At 44.2% G+C, this 13,850-nt stretch overlaps 2 non-coding genes across 2 annotated transcripts; one reads left to right on the top strand and one right to left on the bottom strand.

The window, feature by feature from the left end:
* Positions 1-943: 943 nt before the first annotated feature.
* Positions 944-1,015, bottom strand: TRNAW-CCA (transfer RNA tryptophan (anticodon CCA)). The gene has a single exon. It is a non-coding gene; the product is annotated as a tRNA-Trp (tRNA).
* Positions 1,016-7,655: 6,640 nt separating this feature from the next.
* TRNAW-CCA (transfer RNA arginine (anticodon CCU)) lies at positions 7,656-7,727 on the top strand. Its single transcript has one exon. It is a non-coding gene; the product is annotated as a tRNA-Trp (tRNA).
* The last annotated feature ends 6,123 nt before the right edge of the window (positions 7,728-13,850 follow it).

Below are 13,850 nucleotides of genomic sequence, written 5' to 3'. Positions count from 1 at the left end.
TCGCTAGTGGAAACGCAGCTTAAAGTTAGGTACCATCCCGGCATTTGCCTGGAGGAGAAGTGGGGAAACCACGGAAAGCCGCTTCGAGGATGGCAGAGACGGGAATCGAACGTGAGCCTCGTTGCGTGACAGCTAATCGCACTAACCACTACACCACATAGACTGTAATTAGACGTATGTTGAAGATATTAAATGAAGGCCTACTGTTGTGTAAGGGCTTGATCTTTCGTTTATGCATTAAGTTACTGTTTTCTCTTTAGCATTCCAGCCTGAACGTTTAAGATTAGATTTGTCAATTCCCTCATTTTAAAACATTGTATCACCACATTAAGACACTGTCCTGTCAATAATCAGATCGGCACATTCTTGTTGTATCCATAATCGATAGACTATGAAGGCAATGGAGGATTAACTCTATAATACCAATATAAATGGTCCGTTATTGGACAACAACAATAATAATAATAATAATAATAATAATAATAATAATAATAATAATAATAATAATAATAATAATAATAATAATAATAATGTTATTTGCTTTACGTCCCACTAACTACTTTTTAAGGTCTTCGGAGACGCCGAGGTGCCGGAATTTAGTCCCGCAGGAGTTCTTTTACGTGCCAGTAAATCTACCGACACGGGGATGTCGTATTTGAGCACCTCCAAATACCACCGGACTGAGCCAGGATCGAACCTGCCAAGTTGGGGCCAGAAGGCCAGCGCCTTAACCGTTTGAGCCACTCAGCCCGGCAAATTATTGGACATTATAATTTTTCCAGCTAACTCATTCCTGGTTGCCAGCGTTTCGCCCTCGTGTGCTAGGTTGGGCTCATCAGTTGGTACAAATATTTCAGATTCCCTATGGGAATTAACATAAAGGATTAACTCTATCCTAGGCCGAAATAATTCATTCCACAATTTACCATTCAATTATAATATATGACCCCGACGTGATTCGAACACGCAACCTTCTGATCTGGAGTCAGACGCGCTACCATTGCGCCACGGAGCCCTGTGCTCGTTTAAGTCCGTCTTACAGTTTCATTTTCCGAAGTGCCGGACCTCCTACATTTTCCCCTCTAATTACTGATAATAGAGGATGGTTGCTCAGTTGTAGTTCCCCTTAAAAGTTCACACTACACAGATGTAATAGGAGCGGTGACTCCAATGTGCCGTGAATCGGATCTCTGTACCGAATCAGTAACGTGAACGGAATAAAATGAATCGATGCAGTAAAATGAATATCCCATCACTATTTGATTGATCTGCTAATGCTGATTTTTTTTAAAAAAATTGTCGTGTTGACGGCGAATGTGTCCTCAGAGACCTTTCACAATATGACATACCGAGCTCGAGAGCTGCAGTCGCTTAAGTGCGGCCAGTATCCAGTATTCGGAAGATAGTGGGTTCGAACCCCACTGTCGGCAGCCCTGAAGATAGTTTTCCGCGGTTTCCCATTTTCACACCAGGAAAATGCTGGGGCTGTACCTTAATTAAGACCACGGCCACTTCCTTCACACTCATAGCTCTTTCCTATCACATCGTCGTTATAAGACCTATCTGTGTCAGTGCGACGTAAAACAAATTGTAAAAAAACAACCAAAAAAACAATATGACATCACACGCCACGGAGTATCGAATGGACTTTTATCTGCCTTTCAAAGATCTCACCTCGTCTTCTTTGACCGAGCTCGATAGCTGTAGTTGCTTAAGTGCGGTCAGTGTCCAGTATTCGGGAGATAGTAGGTTTGAACCCCACTGTCGGCAGCCCTGAGGGTGGCTTTCCGTGGTTTCCCATTTTCACACCAGGCAAATGCTGGGGCTGTGCCTTAATTAAGGCCACGGCCGCTTCCTTCCCACTCCTAGCCCATCCCTGTCCCATCGTCGCCATAAGACCTGTCTGTGTCGGTACGACGTAAAGCAACTTGAAAAAAAAAAAAAAAAAAAAGCGTCTTCTTAGAACCTCGTTTGTCCGACTAGCATGCTGGTCGGGAATTTTAACCATCACTGGTTGATTTAGCTGGTACGGGGACTGGGTGTATGTGTCGTCTTCATCATAATTTCATCCTCATCACGACGCCCAGGTCGCCTACGGGAGTCAAATCAGAAGACCTGCACCTGGCGAGCCGAACATGTCCTCGGACACTCCCGGCACTTGAAGCCATACGTCATTTCATTTCACCTTGCCTAATAGGTTTGAATATGCGATCTTGGGATTCAGAAGTCGGCAATAATAATACTATTCTTTCTTTCTTAAACTATTTACCCTCCAGGGTTGATTTTTCCCTCGGACTCAGCGAGGGATCCCACCTCTACAACCTCAACAGCAGTGTCCTGGAGCGTAAGACTTTTAGGGTAGGGGAGATACAACTGGGAAGGAGGACCAATCCTCGCCCAGGCGGCCTCACCTGCTATACTGAACAGTTTGCCTGGAGGGGAAGTGGGAAACCACGGAAAACCACTTTGAGGATGGCTGAGGTGGGAATCGAACTCCCTCTGCTCAGTTGACCTCCCGAAGCTGAGTGGACACCGTTCCAGCCCTCATACCACTTTTCAAATTTCGTGGCAGAACCAGGAATCGAACCCGGGCCTCCGGGGTGGCAGCTAATCACACTACCCACTATACCACAGAGGCAGATAATAGTATTAATAATAATAATAATAATAATAATAATAATAATAATAATAATAATAATTGTACCGGGATATACACCCCTACGCCGCACGTTTAAATCTTGCGCCGATAAAACCTCCTCTACAGGAGAAACTCGGAACTTAAAACTGGACCAAATTATAAATTTTCTCAGAAGATGTCACTACCTTAATTTTGTGATTATGAAGTTGCCAGTACTATGTGGATTTCAACTTGTTTTGTTTTCTGTTCCTCAAGAAGTGTGGACACTCTCTCATAGATGTCTGTACTAAAAAACTATGGTCATGCACCCTGGTGCGAAGTGAAGGAACTTTATTTGAAGAAATTTTGTATTCATAAGTTTGTTCTTTACTAAATTTCGTTCATTCAGTTGTGGGTTGATAATATTTGTCTTTCTTTCCGCCTGTTTTGATTTTAACCAATCAAGAATTTCTGTAATTCATTTCCTACCAATCACAGGTTTCTTCTTCGATTTGATGTGTAACTTTAAGCGACCCAATAAAACAGAGAGGGTGTGGCTTAATTATTCATGAAAGGTCTCGAACTTTCCCCGAGGGTTTATAAACTGTTTATTTTCTCGTCTCTCGGCCACTTGATGAACATCTAACCAAGTGTACGGACGTGTAGCAGGAGGCGGGAGGTGCCTCTTTCATCAGGCAGCTGGTCTTCAGTAACGTAATGTCCGTTTAACATCTTTATTTCTTGCTAGCTCAGCAGTTTAACCCGTGGGAAAGGTCCGAAACCTTTACAATGTAACCTATCTTTCCAACATGTAATTTTCTGCCGTTTGAGGTGAAAACTTCATAAAATCTGTAAGTGTAATTCAGGGATAGAGAGTGATCTACCCTCTCGAGCTCCCCTTCATTTTGGTTTGAAGTGACTACGTTTTGGTAACTGGTTCTCTTCCTTAATGTTTTACATTTCTTTCTTATACGGGTCATCTTCATAGTTTGGGAATAGCCCCTGTTTCATTGGCCTAGTGCCTTTTAGGTTTTAAAATGATTATTTAGGAGTGCAAGTACACGCCTCCATTCTTTTTTTGTATTTCGGGCCATTTACTTAACCTGTTCTTTTTCTGTTAAGGCCCAGTAGATTGGGTACAAGATACCCCCGTGTCATTGTTGTAAGCGGTGCCTTAATGGCAAGTAATTGTAAAGTCTAGTATTGCCTTGAAGAGGCTTGAAAAGCGTGTATGCTCTTTTCAAGTATTGTAAAAGTGCCTCTAGGAGGCTTGACATGGTAAATCAAGGAGCAAGCGCTCCAGGTATTTGGGGATTTCTGCCCTTTGTAAAATTACGCTCCTCTGTAATGTTTGATCTGGAAGCTCAAAAATTGTAAAACTAAGGGTTTGTAGCCGAAGTGTGTTAAAGATTCGAAATCTTGGATTTTTTCTTTTTTTTTAATTACTATGTTATTGTTATCTCACTAAGTGAGAAATTGTTGCTTTTTTGAAAATATAACCTCCCATTTCAGTTTAAATTCTTTCTTCACAAAGTAGTTAGACCCATTCACCCCGGCACCTTCTTTCACCTCTGCTGATCCACCAGACCACGGTAATAATAATAATAATAATAATAATAATAATAATAATAATAATAATAATAATAATGAAGATGTAAATGTTCTCTGAAGGCCCCTCAAGGTTAAAAGAGTTATAGCGAAAGGTAATCTTACCTCAGATTGCTTGCAGGGAAGAGAACTGTTCATTATGAAGTATATTTACTTTTATAACCTAATATAATGATGTAGGCGTCATCCATTGTCCATTCTTTCTGCAGCTACTGCCACTGCAATTGGCTGAAAGAGCATGCAATATGACGTCATTCCTACAAATCAAAACACACGGATTTCGTTACCAAGCACAACCGTGAGCCTTGAAGAAGTAAGAACACACTCGTCTGTAGACTACCTGTACCGGTATCCAGTACTACCTGAAATCAACAACTGGTGACGTTCATAACACTTTAATAAACTCGGTAAATTATTCTTGAAACCAAGAGGAAATTCAGGAAACCTGATATCGCAACCTCCGCACTAAGTCATAACAAGAGAACCAGGATAAACAAAGGAAAGCACTGAAAAGACATTACATTGTTAACATATTATACCGTATGTCCCGCCCACGGTTCCGTGGTTGTGCAATAGGAATAGAAGCACCGAGCTCGATAGCTGCAGTAGCTTAAGTGCGGCCAGTATCCAGTATTCGGGAGATAGTAGGTTCGAACCCCACTGTCTGCAGCCCTGAAGATGGTTTTTCCGTGGTTTCCCATTTTCACACCAGGCAAATGCTGGGCCTTAATTAAGGCCACGGACGCTTCCTTCCACTTCCCAGGCCTCTCCTGATCCATCGTCGCCATAAGACCTATCTGTGTCGGTGCGACGTAAAGCAAAAAAAAAAAAAAAAAAAAAAAAAAAAAAAAAAAAAAAAAAAAAAGGAATAGAAGCAAAGAGAATAGAGCATAGAAGTAAACGCGCCGATGTGAGCGCTGCAAATGGAGCAGGTAAGATATAAACAGTCCGCCTCTGTGGTGTAGTGGTTAGCGTGATTAGCTGCCACCCCCGGAGGCCCGGGTTCGATTCCCGGCTCTGCCACGAAATTTGAAAAGGTGTACGAGGGCTGGAACGGGGTCCACTCAGCCTCGGGAGGTCAACTGAGTAGAGGTGGGTTCGATTCCCACCTCAGCCATCCTCGAAGTGGTTTTCCGTGGTTTCCCACTTCTCCTCCAGGCGAATGCCGGGATGGTACCTAACTTAAGGCCACGGCCGCTTCCTTCCCTCTACCTTGCCTATCCCTTCCAATCTTCCCATCCCTCCACAAGGCCCCTGTTCAGCATAGCAGGTGAGGCCGCCTGGGCGAGGTACTGGTCATACTCCCCAGTTGTATCCCCCGACCAAGAGTCTGAAGCTCCAGGACACTGCCCTTGAGGCGGTTGAGGTGGGATCCCTCGCTCAGTCCGAGGGAAAAACCGAACCTGGAGGGTAAACAGATGATGATGATGATGAAGATATAAACAAGACAGCCATGCCGTGGCTAGATGCATGCGTTGTAAGTGGAACCTGTAGTGTAGGTAAATTGTGCGGGGCCTGATTAATGCTAAACCGAAATATTAATAAACATGGATTCTCAAACCTCAAAGGAATCGTTTGAAAGAGAAATTCGAGGTTACGTCGAGATAATTATCCTATTAGCTACTAGCTTGTGTATATTCGTATACGCTCGCATTATTATTTCCTCTTTGCTAGCAAGAGCCATGAGACATCACTTGCTATAGCAGCATTCCGTGGCGCAACGGTAGCGCGTCTGACTCCAGATCAGAAGGTTGCATGTTCAAATCACGTCGGGGTCAAGTATTTTAAGTGAATGGTAAATGGCGGATGAATTAATTCATATTAGGTTAGAATGAGTCCAACAAAGTATTGGTAATCTGTCGCAGAATAGAAACTGCTCTTGGTAGAAGTTATACACACAAAAACAGAGAGAAAAAATGAAGGGGTAAGACGTTTCAAGTAAAGAAACACTAGGGCAACGAAGGCGTGAAAATGAAAGAGTCCCTAGGGCTCGTCGCGTAATACCGTCGGGGTCGGAAAATAACAAGACTTGCTAGGTAGGATAGATTAAAATGAGGAGCCTGGCACAATTAAGTGGATGCAATGCCAGGACCCAACAAAGGACCTAATCGTCGCCAAACCACGCTCCAAACTTAAGAACACCCAGGGGCACTTTAAGTCCCCTCTTACGACAGGCAGGGGTTACCGTTGATGTTATTCTACCCCCCCCCCCATCTACAGGGTATCTGCTTAGTGGTAAGAGAGGACGGTTGCCTAGTTTCATTTCCTCTTGAAAACCGGGGTTGGTGTGATTAGCTGCCACCCCCGGACGCCCCTGTTCGATTCCCGACTCTGCCACGAAATTTGAAAAGTGGTACGAGGGCTGGAACGGGGTTCACTCAGCCTCGGGAGGTCAACTGAGTACAAGAGGGTTCGATTCCCTCCTCAGCCATCCTGGAGGTGGTTTTCCGTGGTTTCCCACTTCTCCTCCAGGCAAATGGCGGAATGGTACCTAACGTAAGGCCACGGCCGCTTCCTTCCCTCTTCCTTGTCTATCCCTTCCAATCTTCCCATCCCCCCACAAGGCCCCTGTTCAGCATAGCAGGTGAGGCCGCCTGGGCGAGGTAGTGGTCATCCTCCCCAGTTGTATCCCCCAACCCAGAGTCTGAAGCTCCAGGACACTGCCCTTGAGGCGGTAGAGGTGGGATCCCTCGCTGAGTCCGAGGGAATAACCGACCTTGGAGGGTAAACAGATGAAGAAGAAGAAGAAGAAGAAGAATACGAAAAGCGGGGTAGTCGTATTGGCTCGAGCATCATCTGAAACATTGCAATGCATTGTTCTTACCTGAGCGATTGCACTGGTTGTAATCGATCATCATCATCATCATCTGTTTACCCTCCAGGTTCGGTTTTTCCCTCGGACTTAGCGAGGGATCCCACCTCTACCGCCTCAAGGGCAGTGTCCTGGAGCTTCAGACTCTTGGTCGGGGATACAACTGGGGAGTATGACCAGTACCTCGCCCAGGCGGCCTCACCTGCTATGCTGAACAGGGGCCTTGTGGAGGGATGGGAAGATTGGAAGGGATAGGCAAGGAAGAGGGAAGGAAGCGGCCGTGGCCTTAAGTTAGGTACCATCCCGGCATTCGCCTGGAGGAGAAGTGGGAAACCACGGAAAACCACTTCGAGGATGGCTGAGGTGGGAATCGAACCCACCTCTACTCAGTTGACCTCCCGAGGCTGAGTGTACCCCGTTCCAGCCCTCGTACCACTTTTCAAATTTCGTGGCAGAGCCGGGAATCGAACCCGGGCCTCCGGGGGTGGCAGCTAATCACGCTAACCACTACACCACAGAGGCGGACTGTAATCGATACGACATAAATTTACGTAACGTCTTCTGCTTGTTCCAGTTGAAACTGTCGTTAAATATGTGTTGTGATTCTATTATCTCCGTGACTCCGTGGCGCAACGGTAGCGCGTCTGACTCCAGATCAGAAGGTTGCGTGTTCAAATCACGCCGGGGTCAAACATTTTAAATGAGGAAGTAATCTGTTACTCGTAGGGCGATGTAAGGTAGTGCTGGTCACCTACAGTATTGATTATAGGAAAATGTGGATCCGTAAGATGAACACATTGCAGGGCGACAGTTTTCCATCCCGGTGGGATAATTGCAAATGCCGCGATCCTCCACTTCGTTTGCACTTCACATGTTCACACGTAAATATCTTCTTCTCATCCACAACGTCAATCATTCGTGACTACCACCATATTCTTCTTTCAGCCAGTTTAATGATCAGTCGCCAAATCTCCAGTATCGTTTATGTCCAAAAAGAAAACAGAAGTAGTCATGGCCAGCCTGCCGGTTAACCTTGACCACGCACAACGGCAAGCGATTGCGCTTGACAATGGAGCGGTGGGTAGCGTTGTGTTCTCCGCAAAGTTCCTTGTAATTCCCTCGTGTTTCACGTATCTTCACTGCTACAACTTCAATCGTCAAGTTTACTTAATCCAATTTAAACCATGTATGCTTTGTTTATGTTTAAGGCCGGATGTACTCTCCGACGCTGCGTGGACTGGGGTGGAGGACCAGTACATCGCACAAGCTGCCTGGCCTGCTATGTTCGACAGGGGTTTTGTGGGGGACGTGAAGATTGGAAGGATAGGAAAGGAAGAGGGAACGGAGCGGCCTTGGCCTTAAGTTCTAGCCCAGCATTTGCCTGGAGGAGTGGGAAACTACGGAAAACCAGTTCAAAGACGGCTGATGTGGGAATCAAACCCCCTTTACTCAGTTGACCTCCCGAGGCTGAGTGGACCCCATTCCAATCCTCGTACCATATTTCAATTTTCGTGGCAGAGCCAGAAATCGAACCCGTACCTCCGGGGGTGGCAGCTAATCACACTAACCACTATACCGCAGAGGCGGACATTCATTTATTTATTTATTTATTTATTTATTTATTTATTTATTTATTTATTTATGGGGTTGGTTTCTCCCTCGGACACAACGATGGATTCCACCTCTACCGCCTCAAGGGCAGCGTCCTGGAGCGTGAGACATTGGGTCGGGGATACAACTGTGGAGGATGACCAGTACCTCGCCCAGGCGGTCTCACCTGCTATGCTGAACAGGGGCCTTGGTGGGGGATGGGAAGGTTGGAAGGGATAGACAAGGAAGAGGGAAGGAAGCGGCTGTGGCCTTAAGTTAGGTACCATCCCGACATTTGCCTGGACGAGAAGTGGGAAATCACGGAAAACCACTTCCAGGATGGCTGCGGTGGGAATCGAACCCACCTCTACTCAGTTGACCTCCCGAGGCTGAATGGACCCCGTAATAATTTTATCCAAAATATTAATAGCTGACAATGCACTCATACCCTGGCTTACTTGTTGTTTAAAGGGGCCTAACATTTATGTCATCGCCCACCCCCCTTTAGTTTTGCTTTGTATTATTTATTCTGACCATTTTCCATTTCCACTTAATATCATGCCCAAAATACTCTATTTTCTTGACAACTTCTAATTGTGTCCTACGCATCCAACATTTTTTCATTGATAATAAATTTATCGTCCGCCTCTGTGGTGTAGTGGTTAGTGTGATTAGTTGCCACCCCGGGGGGGTCTATTTCCGACTCTGCTACGAAATATGAAAAGTGGTACCACGAATGGAACGGGGTCCACTGAGTAGAGTGGGGTTCGATTCTCTCAGCTATTTTCGAAGTGGTTCTCTGTGGTTTCTCACTTCTCCTCCAGACAAATGCTTGGCCACGGCCGCTTCCTTCCCTCTTCCTTGTCTATCCCTTCCAATTATTTTCCCATCCCCCAACAAGGTCCTTGTTCAGCATAGCAGGTGAGGCCGCCTGGGCGAGGTACTGGTCATTCTCCCCAGTTGTATCCACGACCCAATGTCTCACGCTACATAATCCAGAAGAACACAGTGTTTTCTCTTTCCAGACGCACCCCTAAACGCTCTAAATTAGTTTTTCGTTTTGAAAACCCTGTGCGGAGCCAGTTACAGGGAAACGCATTAGAACGGTGTGAAACTGGTTCTTAGCTCCCCATTTATCTGAAGCCTTCCACCACTGCCTTCGTGATTGTCTAGCCGTACTGTAGCGAGCGCGGGAAAGGATTAACCTGATCACTATACTAGACTTAACTAAAGTTGGCGTCTGACAGGTAAGGTTGGAGGGAGGAGCACTGCACGTGCCATTTCACATTGTTGCCACATTCCAGCATTCCTTTCTACATGCTCTTACCCCTCGCTTCCGGCTCACTTGTTCCCTACTTCATTCTTACCGCTGTGATCTGTTGTAGACTACCTGGCCAGGCGGTGTCGTCCCATTTGGGATCACTCTTATACAAACAATCAGGTTCTTATCAGTGACAGTGACAGGTTTGGCAACTCCCAGCAAGACGAGCTGCCCTGAAGTTTTATCTCCATGGCAACCGCAGACGCCCCACCCTCGTTTCCATGGCAACCACACAGCCACTCCCTTTATCCCGCCTCGGCAGGCAGTAAACGGACCTCCCTCTAAGAAATGTCACACACCAACTCTTATTATTAGCAGTATAGGGTGGAAAGTTAGCACATGGATTAGTTGATCTAGTTGTGAATTTTTTCGCTGTTCTATTGAAATTTTCAACGTTGGCCGCACGTTTACGCGGAGAAAGAGTAGTTATCGACTGCATTTTTTAGTGAAAAGTGCTTAATTGGCGAAGAAAAAAATGTGTGAGTGTGTATTCGTGTGTCTAGGTTAAGAAGATCGCTCTTGAGTGTTTTAATTTTGCAGTTTACTTGTGTATTGTTACATTAATAGTATAAAATGAATTGAGGTAGTGCATTCATTGTTTTAATATCAACCACGATATACATCCCAGTATTTGTGTTTCCTTCTGATGAAAGAGTTAGGTTATGGAAGGCTATTTCTAGGGTGAATTTTATAGTTGATCAGTACGCAGTTGTGTGTATCAACCACTTTACTGAAGACGAAATCCCGAGGGAAATACAAGTGTCTCGTCCAGATGGTAAGTTAAAATATATTATGCCATAAGCTTGGTTAACGTTAGGTATGTAATCAGGTTTAGGTTTATTTGAATTCGGTGTATTTGAAAATAAAGTCCAATATATGAATTTTCAAAATTTATTGTGGAATGAGACTGCTGAGATTTTTCCTATCAAATTTCACATTATAGGTTAATGAGACGCCGAGTTGCCGGACTTTTGTCGCGCGGGAGTTCTTTACGTGCCAGTAAATATACCTATACGAGGCTGACGAATGTTTCAACACCTTCAAATACGAGCGGATTGAGCCAGCGTCGAACCTGCCAAGCTGGGGTCAGAAGTACAGCGCCTGAACCGTCTGAGCCATTCAGCCCGGCACACTTCCAAGGCTGATGTTCTGAATACTGTTGGTTGTGCTTCCCATGTTTTCTCAATACAAGGCATGATGTTCCAGACTAGATATATAAAACAATTATTTTATTAGTTCGATATTACACATCATATCTTAATTTAATTTAATAAATACACCATACATGTAAATAATATTTAGACACTTAACATGTTAGTTTATGCTTTATACTAGGGATGAGCAGGTTGAAATTATAATCTAAAAACGACCATAACATAGCGCGCGGAGTACCTGTCTGCATTTCGTTGTGTGTTTTAATGTCAACATCACACACTGCCTCAGCGTCGGAACCTACAAGTCAAGTTGCATCATAGCATAGTCAGCTCTGGCACTGTTGTTTTGTAATAAGAAAAGGACCCGATCGATATTTGATGAAGTGTATGAGTTGTTGACATTAGAACACGCAACGAAATACAGACAGGTACTCTTTGTGAATCCATTCTGACAATCCTTGCTCTTCACGAACGAGCTATCAGGGTATTTACGCATAGTCCACACTAAGCTCCTATAGCAATGTTTGCATGTATGGCTGGAATATGGTACTTTCAAAAGCATAGTGTGATGTTTGGGACATCACTGCATGTTTTCAATTATTGAACTATATAATTAATTGATAAGATGTATATATTTAATCACTGATAGGTCATTTTAAAATATAGGGTTTTATCATCCATTTCACATCATCATTTCATTTCTTTGTATCGCGGCTATAACGTATTCTGAACGAACCACATATTGGGTAAAGTATTTCAACATCATTCATATTAATAGCTTGCAGTAAATTTTCCAATAGCCGTTGTGAGGTGACCAGAGTCAGCAGGCTAATTTCAGCCCTTTTCCAGGAAAAGTACGTCATCAAGGTTACGAGAGACCTTACCCTCTCCACCATAAGAAGAGACAGTTGAAATATTATGAACGCCCACTTTTCGAACTTCGCTACCTGACGTTTTATTTCAGCGGGAAAGTTCAGCCTATGTGAATGAACGTAATGAAGCAACGTGATGGATTCACAGCAATACATAGAAGGGATGAGACCTCGAATCTTAGTGGACCATGTGATATGGCTGATGGAGGGAGACTTTTGAACCGATATACTTCGAAGACAAGAGCTGGAGAGGAGATTCTTTTTCTTACTCTGAGACACAGAGACACTCTTGGAAGACACTCTTACTACGATTCTACGTCTGCACATCAGAGAAGATTTTAACTTAGTTCACTTCGCATCTGAGTATATACCACTCAAAAGTTACTCTCATTGGGACCTGTTATCTCAATGACGAGAAGTAGTCAACGGGAGACCGGTTTTGACTAGTATAGGGGAGGAGAGCTTTTATTATGACTTTATGTAAGGAGTACAGTAGGAAGTGTTAAAGGCAGGAAAAGCATAAGTAGGACTGGAATCCAACAACAGATGAGGCAGCCGGTACGAGAAATCCATCGATCATCGGCTTCAAGACAACGGAGTCTACAAATGGTGAGCTTATGGCATAAGTTACTACAAGTCTTCGCGCAACAGTTCATTTTCTTAGAGTTAATTTCATTCAATTTTTCTTTTGCTTCCGTAAGTTCAGATTTCGTTAATACGCCGTTACGTCTCTTCCTAATAAATAGCTTTTTTAATTTGTATTTTCTGAAATTATTATTATTAATGATCCTCAAATTCCAAGTTAGTGTACTTAATGGTTAGTGTCCCGTCACCCTACCCCTGGGAGTTTTTTGAGTCTCATGACGTATTATTATTATTGTTATAAATTATCAGCTATCGTTTTCAAGCCTTAAGCTTGAAGGCTGGCGCCCATGGGATATTGTTTATTGAGAAACAATGAGATATCATTTATTTATATTACTATTAAAGTGACCCGCCACGTTATAATACTGTCACACATGTGTGGGCTGAGTGGGTACGTCACAATAACCGGGCGAGTTGGCCGTGCGCGTAGAGGCGCGCGGCTGTGAGCTTGCATCCGGGAGATAGTAGGTTCGAATCCCACTATCGGCAGCCCTGAAGATGGTTTTCCGTGGTTTCCCATTTTCACACCAGGCAAATGCTGGGGCTGTACCTTAATTAAGGCCACGGCCGCTTCCTTCCAACTCCTAGGCCTTTCCTATCCCATCGTCGCCATAAGACCTATCTGTGTCGGTGCGACGTAAAGCCCCTAGCAAAAAAAAAAGTCACAATAAATTAAGATTTTATTTTAAAAAAATAAAAGTTCGCGTGTTTGGTTAATAGTTCTGAAAGACCGTATTCCAGCCGAATACGTAAACTTTTCTACTGAAGCTTAATGCCGACAAATGAGTCTTGAGAGTATTACCACAAGGTATAACCTATCAGTGACAAGCAAAGCCATTCTCTTATTATCAGCACCATAGATTGCAATATTGCCGTCCTAAATTAAAGAAAATCAAATGTTTGCCAAATGACCAATTGCCTAAATTACACATCACATTTCTTTTAAAATAAAAGCTTAGTTTTGACATAAATATGTCTTAGAGATGGAGGTGATCCGAATATTGCGCCCACTGTATCCCCTGTCTGTCGTAAGAGGCGACTAAAAGGGGCCCCAGAGGCTCTTAAATTGGGAGCGTAGGTTGGTGACTCCCGGGCCCTCACCTGAGTTCTGGCATTACTTCCACTTACTTGTGCCAGACTCCTCACTTTCATCTCTGCTATCCGACCTCCTTTGGCCAACTCTTGTTCTTTCCCGACCGTGACAGTATCAGAGCATTCGAGGCTTAGGGAC

Source organism: Anabrus simplex, chromosome 11 (genome assembly GCF_040414725.1).
Source record: "Anabrus simplex isolate iqAnaSimp1 chromosome 11, ASM4041472v1, whole genome shotgun sequence".
In the NCBI taxonomy this organism is placed as follows: Eukaryota; Metazoa; Arthropoda; class Insecta; order Orthoptera; family Tettigoniidae; genus Anabrus; species Anabrus simplex.
Note: the sequence above shows the minus strand (reverse complement) of the source record. Positions and strands in the feature narration are given on the sequence as shown.